Source organism: Anser cygnoides, chromosome 1 (genome assembly GCF_040182565.1).
Source record: "Anser cygnoides isolate HZ-2024a breed goose chromosome 1, Taihu_goose_T2T_genome, whole genome shotgun sequence".
Taxonomy (NCBI): domain Eukaryota; kingdom Metazoa; phylum Chordata; class Aves; order Anseriformes; family Anatidae; genus Anser; species Anser cygnoides.
In genome coordinates, this window is record NC_089873.1 from 194,185,630 (window position 1) to 194,197,593 (window position 11,964).

An 11,964-nucleotide genomic window follows, 5' to 3' on the forward strand; every position below is an offset into this window, starting at 1 on the left:
GCACAGAAATCTAGTTTGTAATAAGCTTATCAGTTATGTTTTGCCCCCCTCAGTGTGACTGAACAACAGTGATCCACTCTGACACCCTAGGAGCATGTTTATCACATAGAGAGTGTGAACAGAAGTATTTTCAAAGCTGCTAAATGATATATATATATTTTATAATATTTTAACCAACACTTTCTTTCCATCATTTCAAAATCAGGTGGTCAGCAGCTAAGAATGTAAAATCTAACATGTATTCTTTTCCCAGGCTGGAAGAGAAACCTGAATATAAGAACATAGAAAGGAAATAAAGAGAACCCCAAACTGTTATTAAAGTCTCATGAGTGTTTTTTTTTTTTTAATGCCAGTCTCATGACTTTCTGAGAGCTGATTTATTGAAAGGCTCGGTTTGGCAATTCTGTGCTTGGCTAGCTTGGGCTTTACCCAAGTCCCCTTTTTTTTTTCTTGGCAGCACTTAAAACAAGTCGAGATGGAGCCTGTGCTCCTTTGTAATCCAAGATTGCTGTGTGCAGTCAGGAACCCTTCAGCACAGGAAATGAACAAAGCTCCCCAAAGCCCAGCTGGCTGCGCGGGCTGCGGGGGACTGCTCCTGCGTGGGTTTGGTGCATCCGACACGCTCGCTGGTGCAGAAATTCGACTTTACTTTAAATTGCGCTAGCTTAGCTGGCAGCAACCCGACCGCTGCAGACTCAGTTGCGTTGAGGGACCTCATCTGATATTTCCAGTCCTTTAGCATTTGCTGGAGCTGCTGCTCTGCAGTGAGCAGACCCAGCGTGCGGCCGCCCCCCGCAGCAGCTCGCGTCCCGCTGGAGCAGAGCAGCAGCAGCGCCAGGCCGTTTTGGGAGCGCTCAGCAATCTCAGCAGCGAGGCAGCAATAAAACAATGCTTCCAATGTACTGCACTGCCTCTGCCAGGCGGCTCTTATTTCAAGGCTGGGGTATATATATTGCATAGGAGGTTTCTCCTGCGCTGCTTTTAGGGCTCCCGGCCAAGGTGCTGGCACAGCGTTGGAGTTAGTAACCCGTGGCGGTACCGAACTGCTGAGGTAGCGCTCTGCCCTATTACTTTTTAACACACTTCTGTTTTCTGTATACAAGCACGGGTAATGGAATCGGGCAGCACTTGGGGTTTAAAATGGGCCAAATTCTTTGTTTTAAACGGGCACAGCTGTGAAGCTGGCGGAGTCCTTGCCGCATTACACCACGCAAAGCCCGGCTAACCATCACGACGCAGAAGCCCTGTGCAAAGACGAGTAAAGGATCACCTAGCTCCAGGGTTTATACCCTATGTGATTAAGCATGATACTTCTAGCAATCCCTTTAAAATCAAATGTCTTTTAAAATTGTGTTGCACCATCCTGCCCTCGCTGACTTGCCAGCAGCCGAGATTTCATCCCTGGTGTTTGCTGCACTCGATAGCTTTTATGTGTGGGCTGGTGTCTTCCTAAGATGGAAGAAGCTCGAACTGTTCAGCTCTATAATGGAGAAACAAATGTTTTTCTAGCAATTGCTAGCTGCGTAGCAGAGGGGAGATACTTCCTGAGCCAGCATTGTTGCAGCCATCACAGGCCAGCCTGCCTGTAGAACCTGCCATTTGTTAGCTGGGACAGCCAACTAACTAGGCTGAATTTGTTCCCTTTTATATCTATCGATGCTGGGTTAATACTTTAAAGGGTGTGTATGAAAGGCTGAAATCTCCAGCATTGCAAACATATCAAGAATTTTGTTCGAAAGATTAATCCCACCGCATAGAAAACCACAATGCCATCAGACAGCTGAAGCAAAAATGCAGTTTTTACATGTATTATTACAAAACACTCAAATTTTACTGAAGCAAAAATACTCGGGTTCAAAGACAAGGATGCAGAATTCCATGCTTTTATTTGGGTGTTTTATATTTTAGTGTAAGTACAGAGAAGTCAGCAGAGATAAGAGCACCCCCTATACACCAGGGCTTGACCTGTGGCCCATCTCTCGTGTGCCAGCTGCAGAAAGGCTCGCAGGCAGCCCACGGGCAGCCTGTCCCATGCTGCTGCAGCCGGGTACCCATGACTGAGCCGTGCCTCTTGTGAGCTAACCCCGGAGGTGTGTTTGCTTCCTCTCGGATCCCCGTGCTCTACCGGGTTTACGCCTGACAGAGTGAATCTGTTCCAGAGGAAGCGTGCAGAGCAGCCGTCAGGAAGCAGCTGAGATACGCTCACTCAGCCCACACGAACCCAGAATTACCCACATCCTCATCTGTGTCTCAGGTGCATCTTCTGCTTTGCAAGAAAATATTCTGGAAGAAATCCTATGCTCTGCACGGTTTGCTAGAGCTCTTACATCTTGTGTGAAGAAGCGTAATAGTGCCAGCTTAGTTTAAGGCAAATGATATGTTGTAATCTGTCTTGCTTAGTTTGCTGATTTATTTATCTTGTCCCACTGATCTGTCAGTGGCTTTGCCCACTGTATGGGAAGAATACAAGTCCAGTGATTTAGATTTCACTGAATATGGAAAAATCTAGGTGGGTTTTTCTGCAAACCAAAACATGTATGAACAGTCCTTCAAATACATCAGGACTGCTAGTGAGGCTCGTAGGTCTTGTGAGGCTAGCTTTGCTGTCATTTTAACTTACTCCAGTAGAAAGCAGTGAACCTTTTAGTAATGGATTACTTCAGGTGCTACACAAATATTTTTAAAACTGATTTCTGAATATATTTCTATACAAATTAGCAGTTTGGGTATCTTCAATTGATAAGGAAAAATGTTGGCAATTAAAGCTCTCTTCCAGGGGTTTTGAAAATGTGGTGAGAAGCAAATGACATCTGGTTATACTAACATCTAGAAGAAGGTCTGAACCCTTTTGAGAGTTGTTCTGAAGGCTCTTGATGAAAAATTCCAGGAGCAGTTCTCAGCTATGCAACTGCACTAGCAGCAGTGGCACAAGCCCAAGCAGAGACAACAGTAGAGGTATTCTACCATTTCAAGCCCACTCCGAATGGAAAAGGTGAGGAGTTAGATTATGCCCATGTGGCATGGTGAAAAAGTGAACACAGAGTTCACCTCCATCTCAGTGCAGCTGACAGTATAACTGCTGTCTTTGCTTGCAATATCTGGATTAAAAGCCCCCGTGCGTGCATTGGGCATATCTTCATTTTGCTTGTAAAATCACCTTAAAAATACAGCCTCTGTTGCTGAGTTTTACTGTGTGAGTACTACGTCTTGCAGAATGTGGTGTTTCAGCATGACCATAAAATTACTAATGAAAAAGATTCTTAAGTAGAAATGTTATGTTCTGCTCTGCTACCATTAGCAGGAGGAGCGTGACTAGGCTCCTATCGAAAAATCAGCAAGTTACCTTAAAAGCTGGATTCTGTTCTTCCATAGAGAGTTGTATAGTGGGACTTACTGCCATCATAATTTGGTGTACGTGAGAGAATGAATATTAAAAACAGCCTTCGTAAATACAGAGAAGTTTTAAGAATCTTGGTTGGTACCATGAGAGAGCCTTCCATGAGGAATGGTAGCACTTTCGAGGATCTTAACAGTTGGCGATTGCATTTTAACATACAAATTTTAATTGGTAAGCAGAGATGCAAATAGGAATATAACTCAACATTTTCATGGTCTGTTGCATTTGGGAACAAGGTTTTTTGAGCCCTAAAAGCTCTACAGTAACACCTGAAATGAGTCTGCCTAAATGAATTTTCCCAAAGCCCTAATTGTCTAGAAGAACTGACTTTCTACAGAAATCAGGGATTTTCTGAACAGTTGTGTAACTTGTATTTCTTACATTCTCCTAAAGGGAACTAAGAACTGACCTTTCAGAAAGAGAGAGTTTGGAGCAATTATGTGCACTTCAGTAGACGCTTTGAAACTTTGCTTTATAGAATTAAACCTTAGAGATTCCTTCCCCTTTTTTCCTCAAGGCATGTATAGTTTGATCACCGACATGTTCTCTCTGTGGGCTAAACCTAGTTTTATTTCTAAGACAATGTTGAGCTCATTGGAGCATATAACGTGCCATACTGCATTATGTTAATTTAGCCCGATTGTGTATATCCGATCGTTGTTGTTTCCCAGTGCTGCTGAGAAGATACAAAAATAAAACAAACCCCAAAATATTGGCAACAGAAGCGTGGTGATGGAGAATTCAACTTAATTACTAACTTGTGTTTCAAGCTGGTTTTCTCTTTCAATGCCGCATATAAATAACAAAAATATCCAGGAAGACAATAATTCAGGACAAGAAAATATTGCACTCCCTCTTAGATGCTTGCTGTGTATTTTGACTTCAGTAACATCCTGGAGCAGTGAGTTTAAGTCCTTTTTGTTCTTTGATGAAAAGATAACACGGTTTCAAATATACTAGTTTTCAACTTCATGGTCTGCCTCCTCTTGTACTACAAGACTAAGAAAATGAAAGCTCATGAACATGTTCTTCATGAAAGCTCATGAACATGTTCATGAACAATATTCTGTGTTTGCCAGCATTTCGCTAGATCTTGACCCAGAATTTCTAAGGATTATTTACTAAAAAGGGACCTAAGCAATACCATACATCCCATTTATATCAGCAAATCCAGTGGCTTAACATGACAGAGCTTTGAAACGAGGGAAATAAAGGAAGAGACATGGGACAGCAACTACTCTTTTCCTAAAGCACAGTAGTAATTTAGAGATGTGCTCCGGTTTCTTAGGGCAAGTGGCAGCTATTTACCCCCTTAGGTAATACTTTATTTGCTGGTACTGTGTGTCAAGTCCTGTGGATTTACCACCTACCTCAGTTTAGGCTGCTGTATGTCAAAATGTCACCGTGTCATTGGAGTTAGTTGCTCCCCGTCACCTGCCGCCCTTTCATCCTACCAGCTATTCCTTTTTGTTAGTCACTCATCAGTGATCATGTGCTTTTTCATGGGAGATCACATATGAAGACAAATCTTTGTTGCCCAAGGAAGATTTTTTTTTTCAGAGCTTTCTGTTCCTTTTCGAGGAGTTTCTGCATCTACAGGCTGAAAGTGTGGTTTTAGAATAGGGCGACTGCTAACCCTGAGCACATTTATGCCTAGTTAGTTTGCCCAGGCTTTTCAAATGTTACTGCAATTACATCACTTTTTCAACTTTATAACATTTTTTTTTCTTGGTGGCTGACTTCTCGACAGGAATAGAACAAAGCACGAACTACGAATAGAAGGTTTCAAGCCTGCCCATTTCTGTTCAGCTCCTTTTCTATGCACAAGATGACAGCAGAGCACTCAACCCCTCTTGGCTTTCCATTACTATACAGTGCTGTTTGTTTGTTTTTTCCCTCCTAAGCCTCAGGCTTATATGTTTGAATCTCTTATTTATTACATTTCTCAGGCAAAAAGTTCTAATTCAATCAGAAGCCTTTTTTTTTTTTTTCATGACCTTTCACCATCTCCAAATGTCTTCCAATTCTGTAGTCTTTTAGGCTCGTGTTCTGCCAAGAAGGGGGAGTGGGAGCGGGTCAGTAGGCACCTGGCAGCTCACCTATGTCAAGCCACCACCAATGATCAAATCTGCACGCAATATTTCAGCTCAGGTTGTATATTCGTACATCTATCAATTCGTAGAATCATAGAATCATAGAATATCCCGAGTTGGAAGGGACCCATAAGGATCATCAAGTCCAACTCCTGGCACCACACAGGTCTACCCAAAAGTTTAGACCATGTGACTAAGTGCACAGTCCAAACACTTCTTAAATTCAGACAGGCTTGGTGCAGTGACTGCTTCACTGGGGAGCCTGTTCCAGTGTGCGACCACCCTCTCGGTGAAGAACCTCTTCCTGATGCCCAGCCTAAACTTCCCCTGCCTCAGCTTAACACCATTCCCACAGGTCCTGTCACTGGTGATAACGGAGAATAGGTCACCTGCCTCTCCACTCCCCCTCACGAGGAAGTTGTAGACTGCGATGAGGTCCCCCCTCAGCCTCCTCTTCTCCAGGCTGAACAGGCCCAGTGCCCTCAGCCACTCCTCACACGTCTTCCCCTCTAGGCCCTTCACCATCTTTGTTGTCCTCCTCTGGACACTCTCCAACAGTTTCACGTCCTTTTTGTGCTGTGGTGCCCAGAACTGCACACAGTACTCGAGGTGAGGCTGCACCAGTGCAGAGTAGAGCGGGAATATTTAATTGAATATTTTGTTTTTCATAGCCATATATTGTACTGCTTAAATCGGTAGCTGTGGTTTTTTTTTTTTTTCCACAGAATCACAGAATGGTTGAGGTTGGAAGGGACCTCCGAAGGTCATCTGGTACTGTGCCCCACTCAAGCAGGGTGACCTAGAGCCATTTTTCTGGAAACAGCATTGTTACCATACAACGTGCAAGACGTAAGTTGTTTTTACCATCTCTACCTTGTGTAAACTTCATTTGCCATTGTGCTCCCTGTACCTCAACATAGATGGACTTCCTCCGGTCTGTCATAGGCTGACCACAGAAATGAGGTTTGCAGGGCCCAGCTGCAGCAATGAGGAAAAAAATGCTCAACTGTACTTATGTGATAGGAAATGATGTAAAGAAGTGAGAAAGGGCAGACCTTCAAGTCACCAAACCACCTTCATGCAAAGCTTCAGCATTTTTTTGATTTTTTTTTTTTTATTGTCTCCTTGTAGAAGAAATTTTGAGGAGCCATCAGCAGGGCTACCAGCGTAACCCTCCTCTTGGGCTTTTATGTGGGAGCAAGCAGAAGCATGCTTTGTTCAGGAAGATCATGGAGCAACTTACCTATTTTAACTATTTTAATTTCAGCAGCATCTGAAGTCCCAAATCTGTCCTTATGTTCCACCCTTTCATTCTCTTTTCACCTCTAAACTTCATGAATGACCTATAATAGGAAGACATTAAGAGAGTCTAAAACAAATTTCTCTTTTCAATTTTACCCTATGTCATTGCTTTGGTACCCTTGTAATATCCTAATTCACCTGGCTCTTCAACTACCAGCGTTCTTTAAGGATAGCCATAGACTGTATCTTTCAATATTTCTTCTAAAAGCAAGTAAATACCGCTAAGTCTTCCAGCCCTCCTTCAGACATGGCAAAATGAAAAAAAAAAGAGCAGCTTTTAAAAGTATGAGAAGCCTTCTCTTTCCTTCCTTATGGTTCTCTTTGCTGAACTTTACTCAAGGGTGATTTGTCCTGATAACATGAAATTGGAACATGATTCCTGCTGCAAGAGCGCATCCCCTCTTAAGGCCAAATCACCTTACAGACTCCAAATTGCATCTTTGTAGGTGTGCTAATGATAGAGCCTGGAGATTAATCTGGCTTCTGCAAATGAAGAGAACCTTGATACACGCCTCACTTGCTGTGCTAGGGAGGTGAAAAAAAAAATGAATCTGCAGGGACACTCACTTCAGCAGTAGAGTTGTAGCTGGCCTTAATGACACGTGCTTTTGCTAGCACCAGCTCAGCCTTTTTGTTCTTAAATTCCTTCAGAAGCCCAGAATGTCTGCTGGCTTGCTACTCTGTACAAGCAGATTAACTCTGAAATAAGCCACTGATTTCAAGGGAGGCATAGTGGTAAAATAAGAAAGGAATTGTATTTGCTGGCTACTTTACATCAAATTCATGCTGTGATTTTTTTTTTTATTATTCTATTGCCTTTTTTTTTCAGTGGAAGTTCATGATTAAGGGCTACATATAATTTAGCTGAAAACAACGTCAGCAAAAATTGCCATCTGTTTTCTTCTAGCTAGAACATTTTCTTAATAAGAGTGGGCTGGGGAGACTTTTGTGGAATATCCCCTTTGACGAGGTGATGGGGTGTCTCCTTTGGTTCCGCAGGCATTTTTTCATCGTTTGTGATGCTACTGGCATACTATCCCATATGTAGAAAACGCAAAACTGGACAGCTTTCACTTTTCTTTTCTAAATATATGTAAGCATTCCAGGAAACTTCCCTTTTAGAAAATGAGCCCTAGCCACTCTATTTGGACAGGATTGAGGGGAAAGGTGGACTTCCATTTTGAGGTTTTGACATGTCATTTTGGCAGGGCAAGGAGATGACATGGTGTCGAGATTGTGTTTTGGCTGAAAACTTGTAACTCTCACAGCCTTGATTCTTTTTGCTTCTTAATAAGGAAGCAGGTAAATGCAGTAAAATTAGAAGGGTGGAGGCCCTAAAAATACCTCAGTGACTGATTCCTAGAAAAAACCTCTATATTTTAATATGATTTTGTTTATTCACTAAGTTGTATGGCTGTATCTCAGAACAGCTTACATGTGCCTCAGTGGGTGGGTGGGTGTGGGGGGTGGAAATCAAAATCATTTGCTTTTACTTTAACAGTTGTATGTTTATTTTTTTTTAAGCTTTCAAATGCTTGCATCCAATTCCTTGGTAATCACGTTCCCTTTTTTCACCCACAGAATTAGTTCCAAGAAAAAAAAGTTGTTGTCTGCACTGGTGCCTTTAACTCTGCCTATTACTTTACCTCCTCTTTTATTTCATAATAAATACTCAACGTTATTTTGCTGAAATTAGTATCTCCAGGATTATCAATGGCTTTCATTTCCACTGCTAAGACCTAGCCACAGCCATGTGATAGCTAAAATAAACACTGTCACTAAAAAAACAACGCTGTCACTGCGGAACAACTTGTACTTGTCATAATAATTACAACTATGAATGAGATAAAAACATTAAGTGGCCAGAAGCAGAACTGCAGCTAAGTGTCAGCTGTTAGATGACAACCTCATGTATCAGTGAAGGCACGTCTGGGTGACATGACACAAGAGCAGTGACATACACAGATTTGTCCCAGCTGGAATACAAGAAATCAGACAGCTTGCCCCGACCTTAGCTGCAAAGCAGTTTAATTTGTTAACTTCCCTTTGGGCAGTTACCAACTATTATAAAAAAATAATCATAAAATACTAATGGTGGCTGAGATAATAGATGAAAAATGACGACTGGGTAATCCGTATTTTGTGTGCAAAAATTAAATTATTTGCAAATTCTTACCACAGAGATACAAGTACTGATTCACTTAAAATGAATTAAGATCTGTATTTGACACTGTTAAATGAACATACCTCAAAAGTGATTTCACTGTTTTCAGTCTTGAGCAGAAAAGGTGTTACAATTTGGCCCTGAGATGGGCTGACACCACTGTGGTACCTTTGCTGCAGCACCAGAGGCTAAATACCTAAGAGAAAAACAAAGATGTGCCATTGGAGGAGGTCATCACATGCGAGAGATGTTTGGTAGCAAAGCTTTTGGGCTACTCAGACACACCCGTGGGAGACCCACGGCCCTAACCACGTGGCTGCTTGTGCTGGGAGCAGTCTTCAAGAGAAGCACTGTTTTCCTGAAGTCTCACTGGCAAGAACTCACTGGGCGGCAGGACAAATCATTTGCAAAAAAACCTTGCAGATTTTCAATGGTAAAGGTGGCCACTGGCCAGCCAGGTTTCAGCCCGAATGTTAAAGGTTAAGCCTTTCAGCTAGGTTATTAAAACAAAAGGGAGAACCGTTGGACACCAAACCAGCTGCCAGCACAGCAGTTCGGTAGCAGATTATCCTGTTTTTTTTTTTTCCAGATGTTTTGATCAGGCTTTGGTGTCCTGGTATTTGTGTGTCCCTGTTTTCTGTGTGTCCCTGATGAGGAGGGAGAATCCCTCTTCCTTGTAGCACACGGAGGCTGTCCTCCCTCGTCACAGCACTTGTACAGGGGAATCTCCAGAACTGGACTCCTCGACATCTTCCTGGAGCTGAGGCAATCGGCAACAAATGTTTGTGGAGCTGCTGCAAATCACAGAATCGAGGTGTTGAAGGACACCTAAGTGTGCTCCACACAGCTACAATATTTCAGAAAGGAAAAGGACAAATCCTTCCCAGAACCATACCACATTTTGCCTTTTGAACTTGATCAAAGCTCAGACTATATAAAGACACTCAAGTAAAGGCAACTTGGATTGTTCAGTGTTGTTACTGGAAGCTTTATGTTTTTATTGAAACTTCGTATTTTAACAACACACAGAAAATAGTTTTTGGAATTAGATAAGTTTAATTTTAAATGACAAATTTAACAACAGACACAAAACCTATTACTTCAGCCATTTACTGTAATTTCACCAAATATTTAAAATATCTGTGAACTGGATTCATCTAATGACTGCAAAATTCTTTCAATTCCATTTTTTTTTTCTAGCAGAGACTTAAAAAGGCAACACTTGTTGGAAAAAGAGACGTGATTAATGTCCATTAAGGGAACATATCCTGTTATATTTATTCAAATATTAACAAAAGAATAAACAATTCTGTTTTAGACCGCACAATTAGTAACAGTTAAACTACCCTGCAATAATTCTTGACTCTGTAAGGTCTGCCTCTGTAAACATATTAATAGATGAATATGTGTGTATTGAGTCACATGCATAAATATGCCCAGAACGAGCAGCTGGGTTCCAGACTTGCAGGCTACGTCCACGTATAACTTGTCATGTCAGTGGTATGGTATGGACAGAACTACACTTCTATCTGAGCTGACAGCATAACTCTTGATTGGATTACAGGATAAAATAAAGGTGTATTGCATAACGTTTAACATGCCAAAACAATTTGGAAATTTCTCTGTGTTTTTCTGTTTTTTTTTTTGTTTGGTTGGTTTTTTTTTTTGTTTTGTTTTTTTTTTTTTAGTTCTCCTTTCCAAACCACCTTGTCCAGTAAATGTCCCTCGGATTTGCACGATTAGCTTTAATAAAAGTAAATTCTAACACACTGACTAATGCTCTCCGTCACGGCTCAGAAATCTTTACTGTCACAATCGATTCTAGGATTAATTCCTCAGATGGGGCAGTGGAAGTTTAAAATCTGTTTTTTAATGAAGAGCTGTATGTTGGCATTACTGCTGGAACACAAACTTTTATATCTTGCAGTTACAGTACTCTTATCATTAACTTTATCTTTATAACATACCTCTTCAATAACTGTGCAATTTAAGTTGATATGGATATCTGAAAGCTCTCTTTATTGCCTGTAATTCTTTCTGTAGTTTCAGTTTCATGGCTAAAATGAGTACGATCACTAACTACACTTTTCTTTTTACTGCCCTGCTTTATCAGGCACACTGCAAGTTTACACCTTGTTAAGGAAGCAAGGCAAGAATAAAACCACATTATACTGTTGACAAGGTAGATAAGAATGTTATTTACCTTGACTTTTTTCGAGGAATAATATTCTTCATGCACTGCTATAAGAGATAAAGCATATCTTAAGACGATAACGTGCACATTGAAAGGCACTTTCTTTACACCTGCTATCAGCACAAAACCATGTCCTAGTGCAATAATCCTGCACCTGAGCCAGTTCACGATGGACTCTGTCAGAGGAAGAGCCAGCCTCTAATTCAGTCAGCTAAAGTGAAGACATTTTATCTGTGCATTGCACTGATTCATAGACAATTTCTGGTCTGAATCAAAGTTCCTACCCTTAGGTCATTGAATAGAATAAGGTCTTGTTTTCCACGGAAGAGCTTTTCTTGATTCCACTTGGATCTTGCTCTGACATGCAGAAAAAGACCATCTGAATGGGGAAGAGTATGTTGCATACTGATGATGATCACTGGAACCATGCATCTGCAGAGGCTACGAGACACTTGAGAAGTTTAATGTGCTCCAAAACATTCTGTTTCAAACCAGGATGTTCTTGAGGACAAGCAACAACAACAGAGAGTAGGTGAAATTAGCCACTGTCACTTTTTCATTGGAACAGAAAAGCAAAAGCAAAGCTGGAATTGAAATTTTAGCCCATGGGAAGAAATTGAATCTATCTTTAATAGACCGAGATATTTGGGTTCTGTGCTGATGGCTGCGAGAGAAATAAACGCCAATTTGACATTTACAATGAAATACATAAAATAATCACAGATTAAATTCATTAAACGCTTCTAGAAGAAGCAATTATACTCAGTCTTATATAGTTCAATTTAATTTCATCATAGATTGCATTATGCAGTCA